We start from the raw sequence: 15,376 nt of genomic DNA, 5'->3' as shown, positions 1-15,376 counted from the left end.
TACTTTTTCCATATGGTATTTGCCTAGCTTTGAGAATGTTTTACAGAAGTATTTGTTGAGTTAACATTATGTTTGGATATACTAAAGGATATATAGGATTGTGTTGGTAAGTATGGCAAATTGCCCCAAGAGAAAGCTTTCTACACTAGGAAATATACTTGTATTAACACTACAAAACTTGGGCAAGAAAAGCTGGAAATCCATGTACCATCTTTGAGAAACAAATTAAATGAATGTTTGGCATTGCAAAGTTCTAACTTTTATTTTGGGGTATGACAATAGCACTGGGTTAAATTTTGCAAAATGATTATTTTTATTCATGGACATATGCTGATTTTTAACAAATCATAGTTTAATAAAACATTGTGATAGCTGGACAAAATGTGATTATACCATGAATGGTCTATATTGTTTCAAAACTTCTGTTCCATCTCAGCAAACAAAACAAAACAAAACAAAAACAAAAACAAAACAAAAAACAACAACAAAAACCTAGCATATCTTCCCTACAGCCCTCAGAATATACTTTAGATGAAGAGATTGCCAGTGTTTTAAAACAACAGTAACAGTCTCCTCTGTACCTCACTCATATCCCAATAGCCAGAGTAGGAGACAAATATGCAATGGTTTTAGTCTTCCAATAGATTATTTCCTAAGCAATTGCACACCTGCTCAGAACAGCATCCACGGCCATATCCAGTTTCCCATCCTGAAGGCTCACACTCCAGCTGACATTTAGCCCCAGATGTTCTGCTGCATAATCAGACCCAATGCAGGGGAAACTTCCTGCAGATCAGGACCCTGCATTTACCACCCTCCTCTTAATACACTTCCCTCTGCTCTTTTCTACACACTCAGTAACATAGAAACACACACTTTTGCTGCATCCTGGTTTTGCTCTTCTTCCCAGGTTTTGGACCCTTCATGCCCCTTCCCAGCTCTCTCCCTCTCTCTTTACAAAACCCTTAACTGACTGGCTCCTTCCCAGGCAGCAGGAGGATGCAAAGCCACTGCTGAGGCTGTCATTGCCTCTGCAGCTGGGTCTCTGTCAATATCACCCGCCCACGCTTGATTATCCAGCTTCCAGAGTCACTGACTGGCCTGGAGATGAGGGTGGGGGAGTGGCCAAGAGAAGGGAGGCAGGAAGGCAAAGGAAACAAAACCAGCTACAAGGCTTTCTGGGCATCTGTCTGTAGGTGGTCTCTGGGTCTGTGACTGAGGAGACAGCCGGTGACAGAGTGTCTAGCTGGCAAAAGCAGTGGACAGCAAGCTCAGTGCCACAACCCCCTAAGCAGAGAGATCTGAGAAGAAAAACAAGCCCAGGAGAGCAAAGGGTTCTCATGAGCCTTGCTTTTGGGTTTCCTCCTGGAGTTTTAGTGAAGACTATCATTTGGCAACAAGTAAGTGCATTCTTCTTCGTTTCTTTTAGAGACAATCACAGGATGGGGATAGCTCATGGCTGTGTCCTGCTTTTCTGTCCTACTCTACCCGCCCCACCCCGTGCACAATCTCTGGGAAATGTTTGAGAACCAAAAAGCTAGACCTGAACTAACAGTTGCAAGGTGCGTGTTTGCTTTGCATGTGTGGTTAGTTTTATCACCCAGCCAGGTAAGCCGAAACCAAGAGATGATTTTTTTTTTTACTGTAAAATATCTTGATATCCCTAGGGAGTGGTGGTCAGAATAGATGAAACAGGAGTTTATGCGAGTTGGACTATACTATTAAGGAATTTAGACTCTGTATTTTGGGTAATTTTGTGCATTCAAGAATGGAACTTTTGATGCTACAGTCTCAGTATGAAAGCAGAAGAAAAATGCTATTGGAAGCGGTGTGTTTCTTTTGAACAGCTTAGAGTTTGGTATTATTTGGTTCAACATGATTTATGTTTTATTTGTTGTGCTGTGTGATCTCTCAAGCATATTTATTCTAGATGTCTGCTTCCTTTTTAGAATTGATGATGCTATTCTGGTTATGTTACCTGCAACATTTACAAAATTGTCAGAGCAGGACTAATGCTGGATCCATGTAGACGTCTCAGCTGATGGACTCTTTCAGTGGGCCACGTGGATTTTGATCAGGAAATTGTGAAATGGAAGTGTGGAAGTATTTTGATGGGTATTTGGAGAGACTATAGAGCACAGTAGAAGGGGCCTGCTGTGGACTGTTCAGAATCCTGGCACCTTGCCTTCCATGACTAGCCCTTAGGTGCGATTATCAGCTGCTACTTTCACAAGTACTATGGACAAGACCCATGAGGAAGAAAAGAACACTTCCTCTTGTACCAGCTTCTTTCATTCACTTTACAGTTACCCTCCTAATTTCATTCTCTAAGTAATAATTTGATGAGTTACTGGGTTATCTAATAATTGAACTAGAATCCCAGTCATAAAACTTGGGAAATTTAGAATTATAATTTATTTGCATTTGGTGTAACAATATGAATTATTAATATTTAATGCTGCCATCATTTGTTTAAAAATGATAAATAACCAATTCCTGCTAAGGACTAATAGAGACAATGTGAATTATTTCATGAGAGCAATCACTTATGTAACGATTTGTTTTTCTCTATTTCACCAGTGTGGCTTCCATTTGAAGGGTAGCATTCATAAGGAAGAGGGAGTCTTTACACACTGGTCCAGAATTATGAGAGTAAGAGAAAGTCAATTTTTCTCACATACTCTTGAAAGAATGTTATAACTTGTAAGAGTTCATCTTCCTAAATGGTGTACTCATATTGTAACACCCTTGGGTCTTCTGTAAATATGACTTACTCTTTTTCTCTTTTCAATTTCAAGTTTAGCTTTCAGTGTATGGCCTTACTTTCTGAGTTAAAAGTATTAAGTGTAGTAAGTAGGCTGTTTAGAATTTATTTGATATAGTTATTATCACGGATGCAGTCAAGTTTAGACATTAAAAATTCGTGATTGCAGAAATCCATTCAGTCTTGCAGTTCAGCAGAGGCTATCATGAGCTCCCCATTATTCATAGATATGTTTAATAGAATTAACTGAAACTGTCATGAGGCTATGGATTAGGGGTTGTCAAGCCTTGGATGACATAGTGGGGACCTGTCCACTCTAGCTGCTTATCAGTGTCACTTGGAGAAGTGAAGTAAGAACCAAACACTTGGGAACTGGACATTCTGTCTCTTGGTTCTCATGGAGTAAATAAATGGACAAGGTAGTTGATATGTGCATATGATTGAATTTGCACAATTTCAAGTTTGAAATTTGAGGTGAAGCATGTCTCATCAGATTAGAAATGTAGAGTCAACACATTGCCTAAGCCCTTCCTTGGATAAGAATTATGATAATGCTTCCAATTCTAGACCTCACTGGAATAAGATCTGCATGTCAGAGCAGTACCTGGAGATTCACCCACATACAACTCTCTAGCCACTATTTAACCTTGTCTTAAAAGCTTATGGTAAAACCTTAGTTCACAAGAAATATTTTAAATATATATATATTTAATTTTTGAAATTACAATATAATTACATTTTATCCCCTTTGCTTACCTCATTTTCACCTTATTACCTTTTTCCCCCTACCTCATTGATTTCACACAAATCCTTGGTCTCTATATCTTTAATTATTGCTACATTTCTGGGAGTCTGGCATTTTATTTTCACAAGCCAATATTAATATTAATATCAGTTTGAGACTATCTACCAACCTTACCTGCCTCCACTGACTGTTAAGAAAGATGCTGTCTTTCTTCCCATGAGATTAATTTGTAAAACAGTCATCATTTCCCTTGCCTTAGTCTTTCTTTCTCCTGTATCTCCTGGATCATACAACATCATCTAACCAGAGTCTCACCTGCCAAACACCAAAAGATGGAGCCTTTGGCTTTCTTATGATGATTGTTATGGATATGCTGTCATATCTCTTGACCCAGTTACGATTCTGATTTGCATATATTTATGAGGTTACTGTTTTTTTTTTCATAAACCAGTACCCATCTTGTGATACTCTGTCATCCTCTACCAATCCATTAGGTCTCACTGTTGTTGGCGCAGCTTTTTGTTCTCAGCACACTCTACTGATAATAGCTGAGAATAACTGGCGATTGCTCCATAGCAGACTCGGGTATCAACCTCTTTGTGTAGGTATTAAAGAGCTGATTGAAATAAGAGCAGAACATAGGGACCTGCTTATACAAATTCAAACTCAAAACGTCTAGAATTAGACTATTTGGTTTTCAACTAGAACACCAGATGTTGATTCTTTGGGGACCATAGTTCTTGAATGAAAAACTATGTCCTGTGGAATATTCTATCCTTTTTTACTTTAAACACAAAGAGTGAAGCTTCTAGTTCAGCAAAGTCCTCACTTCCTGAACCACAGATTATAGGTTTCTATTTTGGCTCTGGTTTAGAGTCTATCTTCCCTTGACCATAAGTTGGTCATGGTTTTGCCCAATGCAAAGTCAGATTAAAAACTATTTAACTGTCATTCAGCTCAGTTTTTTCAAAGTTTCTCTGCTGTTGCTCTCCAATTTGAAATTGGTGGGCAGCTATTGTGTTGAGTCCTTCACATTTGAAAGCTGAGAGTGGTTTGGGAGGACTCTGGGATCATAAAATATCAGGCAGACTCAGGACTATGAAGAGAAGTAAAAAGGCAGTCCCAAGAGGTCCTTGGGCCTCCAAGGAATGTCCCAATCTGGATTTAATAAGAACATTTCAAAGACCCATTGGCATCTAATACTGTTGTCCAAAAGGTCTTAGGGTTGCTGGGGACTGTACAAGCTACATTCATTACTAGATCTCTTTTTGTTTCTCAAACAGAGACAAGAATGCATTCCTCTCCTTTGAGGTCTTAAATGGACTCTGGCCAGCTGTTTCTGGTCAAGGGTTTGACAGACTAGGATTGCAAGGATATTTAATTTTGAAAGCTTTGGCTTCCCCCCAGCATGCTTGTTTTGTAGAGCAGACAAGCACAGCTTGATAATTTTTACAATCTCAGTAGAAGACCTTCCTAGGGTCTTCCTACTACTACTACAATGAACTTGACATAGAACTGCTCAAATGGATATTGCACATAAACAGCTTTCATTCTGGGGCCTGGAGTTCTCTCCTAATTACACTGTCTGACTTGTTATGGAAGTTTATTTTGTTGCAACACACCTTCCATAGACTTGATACCCTGTGTATCTTTGCAGACATTCAAATCTATAAGAACTTAGATAGTACTTTTTTTTAAAGAAAGATTAGTCCTTGACAATTTCATAAATGTATTAATGCATTCTGAGGATACTTCTCTCCCAGTACACTTTCTTATTCCCTACTTTCCCTGACAGTTCTCCCTCCTCACTGTCATGGCACTTTGCTTCATTTGGGTTTGGTTTTATTTTATGTTTTGACTCACAAATCTAACCAAGGCTCTCTCTATAAGGCAGGGTATGAAGCAATCCACTGGAGCATGGTGGAATCACCAATAGAATTTACCACTGGGTGGGAGGAGGAAGACTTCCCACCTTCCAAGCATCTAATATTACTCAATAGTTTCCCATTTATAATGATATCTTCTTTATGTGGAATTAACTTATAGAAAACATCTCATTTTCTCTGTCTTGGTCCTCTTCTGTATCTCCTGGGTGGTAAAAATATCAGCTAAGAAAGATTTCACGTCCCAACAGTGATGATGGCGCCTTTGAGGCTGAGAAGATGTTTTCATTTGATGGATAGAACAACCATGACTGCATGTTGACTGGCCCTGTCATGTGAATCCCTTTGCAGGAAACCATACCTCCCAAGTTTATGATTTCAAAGATCCTTCTGTCACTTGTTTTCAAGTAGCACAGACTGTATTGATGGTGACATGGCCAGAGAACAGTGTTCTCAACCTACGGGTCTCAACCCCATTGACAAATCTTCAAAAATACTTACATAATTATTCATGACAATAACAAGATTTCAGTTATGAAGTAGAAAGGAATAATTTTATAGTTAGGGTCACTATAAGGGAATCTATGAAAGGATCAGAGCAATTAGGGAGGTTAAGAACCACTGATATAGACAGTCATTATTCATTTACTTATTCTGTGCACCTTGAGCAGCTATTTAGCACTGATTGCTCTTAAACTGAAAAGCAAGCCACTTCTCTGGTCAAGGATGACAATATCCCCTATGTATAGTAACAAAAACCAATATTTTGAAGATAGTTTTCCATCACATTGATTTAGCAAAGCCATAGTAGTAAGTGTCCTTTGAGGGTATAAGATCTCTCCAGTAGCCATGGGCATTTCTGGTATCAGATATGAATTCCCTCCTGTGAGATAAACCACCAACCTAACCATAAAATGATTGTTAAACAGTAATAGTCCCCACTACTGCACCAGTAGGCAGATCTTCCTGTCAGGTCAGTATAATACTGGTCAAAGTCTACCACTGGGAAATATACCTCATGACTTCTCTCTCCCAGCTGCCTGCATAGCATCTTTTACAAAATGAAATCTACTTATCAGGGAGGAAACTTCTAGTTTATTTTGAGCTTGATTTTTCTGTGTCCTACAGTCAATGTGTGTGTGATTTTACATAGGCTGCTACCATGTAGTTCTCATGGACAGCTGAAAGCAATGTCTATAGTGTGTGTTGTTCTGTGGTTTCTGGGTGCTTTATGAACAATAATCTGAATAATTAACCCCTGTCACTAGTAGCAATTCCAGAGTTTGTCCTGTAACTGCTCTTATAAATAAGCTGGTTCTGCACTGAGAATGTTGGTTACTATAAGTCTTCCTTCAATACAAGACATATTCAAAGACTTTGAATCCTAGTTAAAAAATTAAGACACTGTAAAATCTAGATTTGCTAGACTCTAGGTGAAATTTGTCTCTAAAAAAATGAAGGGGTTTGCAATCCCATAAGAACAACAATACCTACCAACCAGAACTCACAGGGACTAAACCACCATCCAAAGAGTACACATGGCTCCAGCTACATGTGTAGCAGAGGATGGCCTTGTTGGACACCATTGGGAGAAGAAGCCCTTGGTCCTGCCAAGGCTGGACCCCGCCCCCCAGTGAAGGAGAATGTCAGGGCAGGGAGGTGGGAAGGCATACGGTGGGTGGCTGGGTGGGGAAGCACCCTGATAGAAGAAGGGGGATAGGATGGGGATTTATGGATGGGAAACTGTATCATTCCTGTGGTAAATAATTGTATAATCAATATGATTGTACTGATAATCTCTTAAAATTCTGATCTTAGTCCCTACACACACTACACACACTCACTCTCTCTCTCTTTCTCTCTCTCTCTCTCTCTCTCTCGCTCACACACACATACACACATACACACAAATGCACACACACACACGCAGAGAGAGAGAGAGAGAGAGAGAGAGAGAGAGATGCATTATAAAGTAAATATATTATGCAACATTAACTTAAATATCACCTTGGCATTCATAGAGGCTTGATTTCAGAATCCCTTTGTGGATATCAATATCTGTAGAATTTTAGGTTTCTTACATCAACTCAGTCATATTATCACTTACCTCTGCATATCTTCCCATATATAATGCCATTCCTAGACTACTTACAATGTAATTTAATGCCACTGTATGATGCAGTGAACTTCTTAGAGCCAAATTTAGTTGACCTGGTTACAGAACAGAGGTTCAAAAGCTTTGGTCCAAAAAGAGTGTGGCAAAAGTCATAGATCAGGCTAAAGAGAATGCTGGAAACAAGTTACAGACCAGGAAGCCGATACCAACAATAAGCAACCCAGATTTAGGAAAAGTAGAACATCAAGGAGGATAAAGAAAGGAAACATTCCAGATGGCTGCCAAATTATAGGTAGACTGTTGTTATCTCGGTTACCTTAGCCTTGAAATTTCACTGTATGACATTTCAATTTCTGGATTTCCTAATCTATACTGACTGAAAAGTATGTTACCCTAAAGAAAAAAATAATATAGAAATTTATACTCTGATCTCAAATGTATCAGAGTGCCCATATGCCAGTCAACCAACGGCTTTTCACTGAGATAAGTTTCTTTTATTCCACTATACAGTTTCACCACTAAAATTATTGATTATGATAATTTTATTGAGGCTTCTCAGAATTTTATTACCTACAATCATCATTCCTTGTAGGCTTTTGCTTTCAAAAATCAATGATTATATATTTCATATACTCCCATTTTAAAAAGGAAAAGAACAATACACTGAATAAGATTTATGTGTAATACTCCATGGGGAAAATAGATTCTAGTCAGAGAGCTTTGAGTGAAAAGGATATATCAGATAATTCAGCTGTTAGTCACACTAGAATGCAGCACAGATGAAATATAAGCTACAAAATGTCTACTAAGTGCAGTGAGGCAGCCACAACCAAAGAAGATGTCAGTCTAAATTGACCATTAAAGGCTAAATTGATTAGCAGTTGGCTTCTTATATTCTCAAAAATTCATATCCTGTTCAATGTTTTCATTTCTTTGCTTTTCACCTAAGCTGGTGGCACCTTCTAGTCTGAAGGAAATCTAATTCAACATATAATGGTGGGCTTATAACTATCATTGTTCTAAAAAAAGAAAAACCATTTGTATGATAAGGGTGTGATAACATCATGCATTGCTCTTGTCTGATGTTGAACACCATTCATTCAAAAGAGTTTGACACCTATTAAATGAGAAATAGTTGTACACTATTATGACTGCCTAAAATGGGCATCTAGGATGCCACCTTTACTTGATGGATAAGTTGTTGGATTTGTTTTTCCTTATTCTTCATTTTTAGTCTCCTTTTCTGTCATCTATGTCCTTATTTGCTAGCCTAAAACATTTTGGAAGTTCATTGGAAATGTGAATATGTATATCTATATTTTAGGTTGATGTAAGAAATCCTTTTGACATCCACATGTGATATTGATATCCACACGTGATATCTAGTACAATTCCCTGTCAAAACTAATCTAAACATTTGTTTCCTGATAAACTCCCCCAGGTTCCAGAAAGCTTGCTAATTAATTATTTACATTTCAATAGAGTAAATGCCCTAAAATAGGAACAAGCATGCAGAGGCACTGGGTGGTTACCTATGATCTCTGGAGAATCGGCTGTGTGGGTTGCCTGCTCCATTGCAGATTTTGTTCTAGATATCAATAGAAGAAAAGGTGTTCGTGTGGGGAAACAGGGGATTGGGAGTAGGAATACAAAAGAAAACATCAACCATAACATTTCATTTTTTCTCGTGTCCTTCAATATTTATAAGATGAAACTGCAGATGTGTGAAGAAAATCCTACTAAAGCTGGTTTAGCCTAGAGAGCTGAATTCAGCGAAGCCTGCTGTTGGCTCAGTGATTAGGTGGCTATATAATTCATCATCGAGTTCAGAATTCTTTGGGGAATTAAAGAGAATGTTGATAGCTTTCTTCCACAACTGATGGGCACCCAAACTATGCCCAGCTACTGAAGATTTTTGATTATACTATTTGAAGATAAATTAGGGTACCCTGGGAGGAAGAGGAAGAAATAGAAGGAAAGGAGAAAGTAATTACCAACTAGGCAACAATTAGGCACAGGATAAGATGCAAGGGAGGTCGCCATGAGTTTAATCTCAGGTATCCAGGTGTCTGAGGTCTTCTGTTACCTGAATACCACCCTGACAAGTCCATCATCGTGTACTCAGAAAATGATGAGAAACTGTCCAGCTGAGGGGGAGTGGATGCCTAAAGGATTTAATAATGTGAATTTCTTTGGATGAGCAGTTCTGAAGCAGCAATTTTTTCCACTGATATTACTTTACCCTTGTTTTACCTTATTCAGTAATGTTTATTAAGATTAACAAAAAAAATGAAATCCAGTGGTGTGCATGCTGTAGAGTTATGTGAAGACGTTTGAGTTGAGCCTAGTATCTTTCTGTCTTCAGTCTGAGTCAGCTTTACCTCATGGAGCTGCAACCCAGATATTCTGAAGTTGTCTGGCTTCCACCACTGATTCTTCATTTTTGATAGATAGGCTGGGGAAAATGCTGATGTACAGCCAAGAGATGTACACACGGTCCTCTTCAGCAACACTGATAGGACCATGTCACTCAACAGTGCTCGTGTCAGCTATTGAACCATACACATGTGTCTTCTCGGAGACTACAGGCTTCCTGAAAGGCAAATCAAACACCATTACATCGAATCATCAGCCCAGGGTCTAGCACATGGTTGAAAAGTTTTGGGTTCATGTCAAGATAACATAGGCAGAGAAGATGATAGAGCCTTAGGACTGGACACATAGAAAAACTGTTTCAAACTCCTCTGTCTGGTCATCAATTCAGAAAAACCACATTAGAATCTATGTGCTTACTTTGCCCATTGAGAAGCTAAGCACCAGTGAGGAGACAAGGGAGTCTGGCAGAATGAAGACACCAGAGAGATACAGGAGCTCAGCTGGCTGCTGGAGCTTCTCCAGCACTCTAGAGATAGATCTCATTCCTGAGTTTCTTTCTTCCACAGGCATGAGTCAGGTCATCCCTCTCAGAGCCGCCAGTTGTATCAAAGATTATAAGAATCAAATTAGAGAGTCTGATTGCTGTAACACACTTGTTTTCCATGGAGAGCTTCTGGGTACTTTTTCAGTAACTTTCTATCTCGAACGTGATCATGACCCAGGAGTGATTGGTCAACAATCTGACAGAACGGGTCTGTCAGAATTCTAGGACAAGACTGACTCTACTGCAACTTGATTACTTTGGCAAGGTAACAAAGATGACTCTGCAATCCTTATGATTTTATGATGCACTGGGAGTACTTAGAATATCTGGAGAAATAAAGCAAATTATACTCTTTAAAACCCTGGGTTAGACTACTTTATAGAATCCCTGGCAAGGAAGGGAAGAACACTGGTATCTTCCAAGATGTAGGTGAGAACATTTAGGGTAAAACTAGATATATATTGTAAAACTGATAGATAAATTTCTCAATTGTTTTGTCACAGTCATAGGTCATAATGAAATTTATTGTGACACACTTGAGAGGATGTTACTATATTCCTTCTGGCTGTTCACTCCTACTAGGTTATTGATTTTCTTTTTTTTTTTCTTTTTTTTTCTTTTTTGGTTCTTTTTTTTCTTTTTTTTTTTTTTGGTTCTTTTTTTTTTTTTTTTTTTCGGAGCTGAGGACCGAACCCAGGCACTTGCGCTTGCTAGGCAAGCGCTCTACCACTGAGCTAAATCCCCAACCCCTATTTTCTTTTTTTTAACCAATTATTTTATTCATTTTCATTCCAAATATTGCCTCCCTCCAGGTCATCCCTCCCAGAATTTTTCACCCTATTCCCTCTCCCCTTTGCCTCTGAGAGGGTGCTCCCCCACCAAGCCAAGCATCCCCATTCCCTGGGGCATCAAGTCTCAGCAGGATTAGGCACATCCTCTCTCACTGAGACCAATCAAGGCAATCCTCTGCTCCATATGTGCAGGGTTCCTCAGGTCAGCCCGTGTATGCTCTTTGATAGGTGGCTAAGTCTCTGGGAGCTCCCAGGGATATGGGTTAGTTTGCATTGTTTGTCTTCCTATGGGGTTGCCATTCCAATCAACTCCTTCAATACTTCCCCTAACTCTTCCATAACGATCCACAGCTCAGTCCAATAGTTGGCTATGAGTATCTGCATCTGTCTCAGTCAGAGCTGGTAGAGCCTCTCAGAGGACAGCCATGATAGACTCCTGCCTGCAAGTACGCATAGCATCAGTAATAGTGTCAGGGTTTGGTGCCTCATCATAGGATGGATCCCAATTTTGGCTAGTCACTAGATGGCCTTTCCTTTGTTCTCTGTTTCATTTTTGTCCTTGCAATTCCTTTAGACAGGAACAATTCTGAGCCAAAAATGTTAAAGGTAGGTGAGCAACCCCAGGTCTCCACTGGGGACCTGCCTGTCTACTGGAGGCGCTCTCTTCAGGTTCCATATCCCCCACTGGTGGGCAAGCTATGGCACTTGCAAAGTTGCAATCAGGAAGGTTTTGATTTCGCTTTTTGCTATCTGATTCTGTATAGTTATAAGTTGATGCTGTTCAGTAACTATGTTACTTTGCACATCAGAAAGGCATTGATTAATTTATTGTTCAAGGGTGGAGTTCAGTTTTCCAACCTACACAATCCAGATTCACCACTATTTGGAGTAATTTTGGTCTATACTTCTCAAAGTGTAATAATTTTCAAGGATTAGCAAGGTAAAAGTTGGTTGTATTTTTAAGAGTTTTCATCCCACCGTCCTTAATTTAGGGACTTTATTCTATATTTGAAACATTGAGTATGATACCATGTTTAGTATATTATAATTATATGTTCCACCTAGCATGTGCAAATCAAAACACCATATTGCACTCCTCAAATGTGTACAAATATTAAGTATAATTAAAAACTAATATATATGTATATATAAAAGACATGACCCTGGTTAATTTTAGTGTCATTATGGACTATTAAATGGATGAATAATCTTTTGTAAAGTTTAAATTAACTTTCATGTATTTGAGGTAAAAAACTACCTCAAATAACAAAAGTGTAATAACAAAAGATACTGACTGAGCATGTTGTCAAACGTGTGCGATTGTGACCCTGTGGAACCTAAGATAGAAATATTGCAAGATCAAAGCCAACTTGGGCTACTTCATGAGAACTTGTGCAAAACACATTTTTGTCTTAAAAGTGAGCAAGACTGTATTGTAGAGACCTTCCTTTCTTTTCAAATGTTCTCTTTAAAATCCAATTTCAACAATGTGTTCCAAAAAGCAAGAATATGGTAAGGCGAAAGAAGTAAAGAAAAACAAAGTTAAGCAATCAGAAAATACGAGGCCAGCAAATGTGAACCATACTTGGTCCCTTTGTGATGAGGTTAATTGTTCTCCAGTAAGTTAAGTTGGGAGCATTAGCCGTTTGCTGAACTCTGAGGAAAAACACAATTTCAAACAGACCCAAAAAGGGAGAGCCATGAGTAAATCAGCAGTGGCTTACATTAGGACAGAATAAAGCAAAACACTATTTGCCCTCGGGAGCAAGTAGGAGAATTGTAATAAAGAAAGTTAGTTGTATTAAGGAGACGAAAACACAGGAATGTATGTGTGCCGTCAAAGTGGGTGATGATGAAATAAACTCCAGACAACTTTGGAAGCCGGAGTTCTGTATAGATGGACATGACCATTTTCTGTTAGATGTAAGTCTAAGCAGCTGGATTGTTTTAGTATCTCACAGAAAAGTATTTGTATCCTTGAGATTCACAACCACTAAGGAATAATTGGACAAATTTAGATTAGCCGTGCAAAATCATCTATTCTTTCTAAATCTGATGATGAACTTCAAAACTAGAGAGATCTGTGTGATGGTTCATTGATCAGGCTAATTTTCCACCAATCTCAAGCCTTCAAGATTAGCTGGGACCAAGAAATTAATAATGCATTTGGGTGTGGAGAGATAGAGAAGGGAAAGGAATCTAAAGAGTCTAAATATTTATAGCATGGTTGACTCTTCCATTGGCTGGCTTAGGCTGCTTTTTACAGCCTGTTATTTCCATTGTCATGGTCAATTGTAATGACTTAAAGACAAATGTTAGAAGAGGAAACAGAAGCAAACAATCTGAAATTAGTAACAGGCTGCAAGTCCAATTATAAAAGAAATATACATAAAGTAGGGACAGAAAAGCTCACTGAGTATTGGAAGCTCTTTAAGAAAGTCAGTGTATTACAGTCGATCACTATAATTTATTACTTTACTATTAATTATTGGGTATCAGCAAGGAGTTATACTATCTTCTGAATATTGTCTTTATAGATTCTAATCTATTAGAGAATTGATTAATTCAAAACAAGTAGGCGTAAAAAGAACATGCTTTAAAAGATTTAAAATAAGAATAAAGGGTATAATATAATAATGACAGTTTAGAATACATGGCAGACATTGTTCTAAATGCCTCGCATTTCTTATCATTTCTATCATTACTCTTATTCCCATCATTTCTACATTATAGCTGAGAAAAACAAGGCATCAAGAAGTGAATTACCTGGTATGAGGTCAAAGATGAAGAAAAGTGTTTTATAAATTGTATAACCATTTACAATGAATGAGAACTATTTAAAAAATAATAACCCAGCACTGGAAAGATAGCTCAGCATTTGAAAGTACCAGAGGGTCTTCTAGGAAACCCTGATTTGATTTCCAGTACACAACCAGCTGTAACTCCAATCTCAGGTGAGCCAGTACCCTTTTCTGTCCACTGAGGTTACTTTACACTTAAGAAACACAAACATATATTCAGGCAAAACAACCATACACATAAAAAGTAATTAACTATGTTCTACTAACTAATCATTAACTAGTTAAGTAGCTAATTAACTAAAATTTAAAAGTAGAGCCTAGCTAGGAACCTAATTCTACTGCTGAAACTTCTGCACATGTTGAAAAGCTACTTAAACATGCAAAGGGTTTGTGAGCCAGGCATCATCAGTAACCGTGCACCTAATGCCAATTTTGTTACATGTTTATCCATCTGCACATTTCTGAAACCAGGTTTTGATTCTTATTTCATGTCTTTCGAAACAATTTCCAAATGACCTTGTATCTGACTCCTAAGAATTTTTATGGGTATAATAATTAAATGGGAATCACAAGTGTTTATGGCTACCCAAAGTTAAAATTTACAAATCCTACGATTCTGAGTGCCACTTTGATAAGTATATTTACCCATGTGTTCAAAATTCCTAAGAGATTTTGCACATTTCCACCAGCACTGTCTCTCCTTGATGAACATTGCCACACTGAGACATGCCTAACCTTTTTCTAGAAGTTGGGTTATACTGTGTATAATCCTTTGGGTATCTGTTGATAAAGGGGAGTTTTTGACTTGTTATGTCTACTGGTAATTTACCATTTGTATTGATCCAATGCATTCTATTATATGAAATTTATTCTATAAAAATAACACAAGTGCTTTATCTTAATTAATTTTGATAGAATCTTTACGGTTTTGGTAATTAAGCCAGTTAGTTTTCTTTTCATTTCTATATTTATGCACCATATCTCCCTTTCACCTCATTTATTCATCTTAAATGTCTAAATATTTACCTGAAGATATGAAATTATCTTTGTCCTACGTTCTTTGTTCAGGAAGATCTTTGCTGAATACAGAATTGGGGCTTTACAATGGCTTTTCCTTGTATACATTAAAATCATTGTTATTCATTGTTTTGGCTTCCACTTCTCCAAGAAGAATTCAGTAATTACTCTTGATATTATCTTCTAGCACACATGTCATCCTTCCTTAATTGTTTTCAAGATTTGGCTATTATATATTTGTTATATGATTTAAACATTAAGACCAATTTTTTACTCTCAATTCCTTTTAAAGGACATATTTTTTAAGGTATTGTTTCTATGTGTTGCATTTGAAATTTG

The 15,376-nt window shown here is 37.9% G+C and overlaps 1 protein-coding gene across 2 annotated transcripts in view; it reads left to right on the top strand.

The window, feature by feature from the left end:
- The first annotated feature begins 1,184 nt into the window (after nt 1–1,184).
- The window catches only part of Scn7a (sodium voltage-gated channel alpha subunit 7), a 102,284-nt gene continuing 88,092 nt past the window's right edge, over nt 1,185–15,376 (top strand). Inside the window, 1 exon segment of one of the 2 annotated variants that reach the window (NM_001388508.1) lies at nt 1,185–1,400. The gene's annotated coding sequence lies outside the window, so the exon portion shown is untranslated. 2 annotated transcript variants of the gene reach the window in all.

The sequence above is a fragment of the Rattus norvegicus genome, chromosome 3 (assembly GCF_021556685.1).
Source record: "Rattus norvegicus strain SHRSP/BbbUtx chromosome 3, alternate assembly SHRSP_T2T, whole genome shotgun sequence".
In the NCBI taxonomy this organism is placed as follows: Eukaryota; Metazoa; Chordata; class Mammalia; order Rodentia; family Muridae; genus Rattus; species Rattus norvegicus.
Note: the sequence above shows the minus strand (reverse complement) of the source record. Positions and strands in the feature narration are given on the sequence as shown.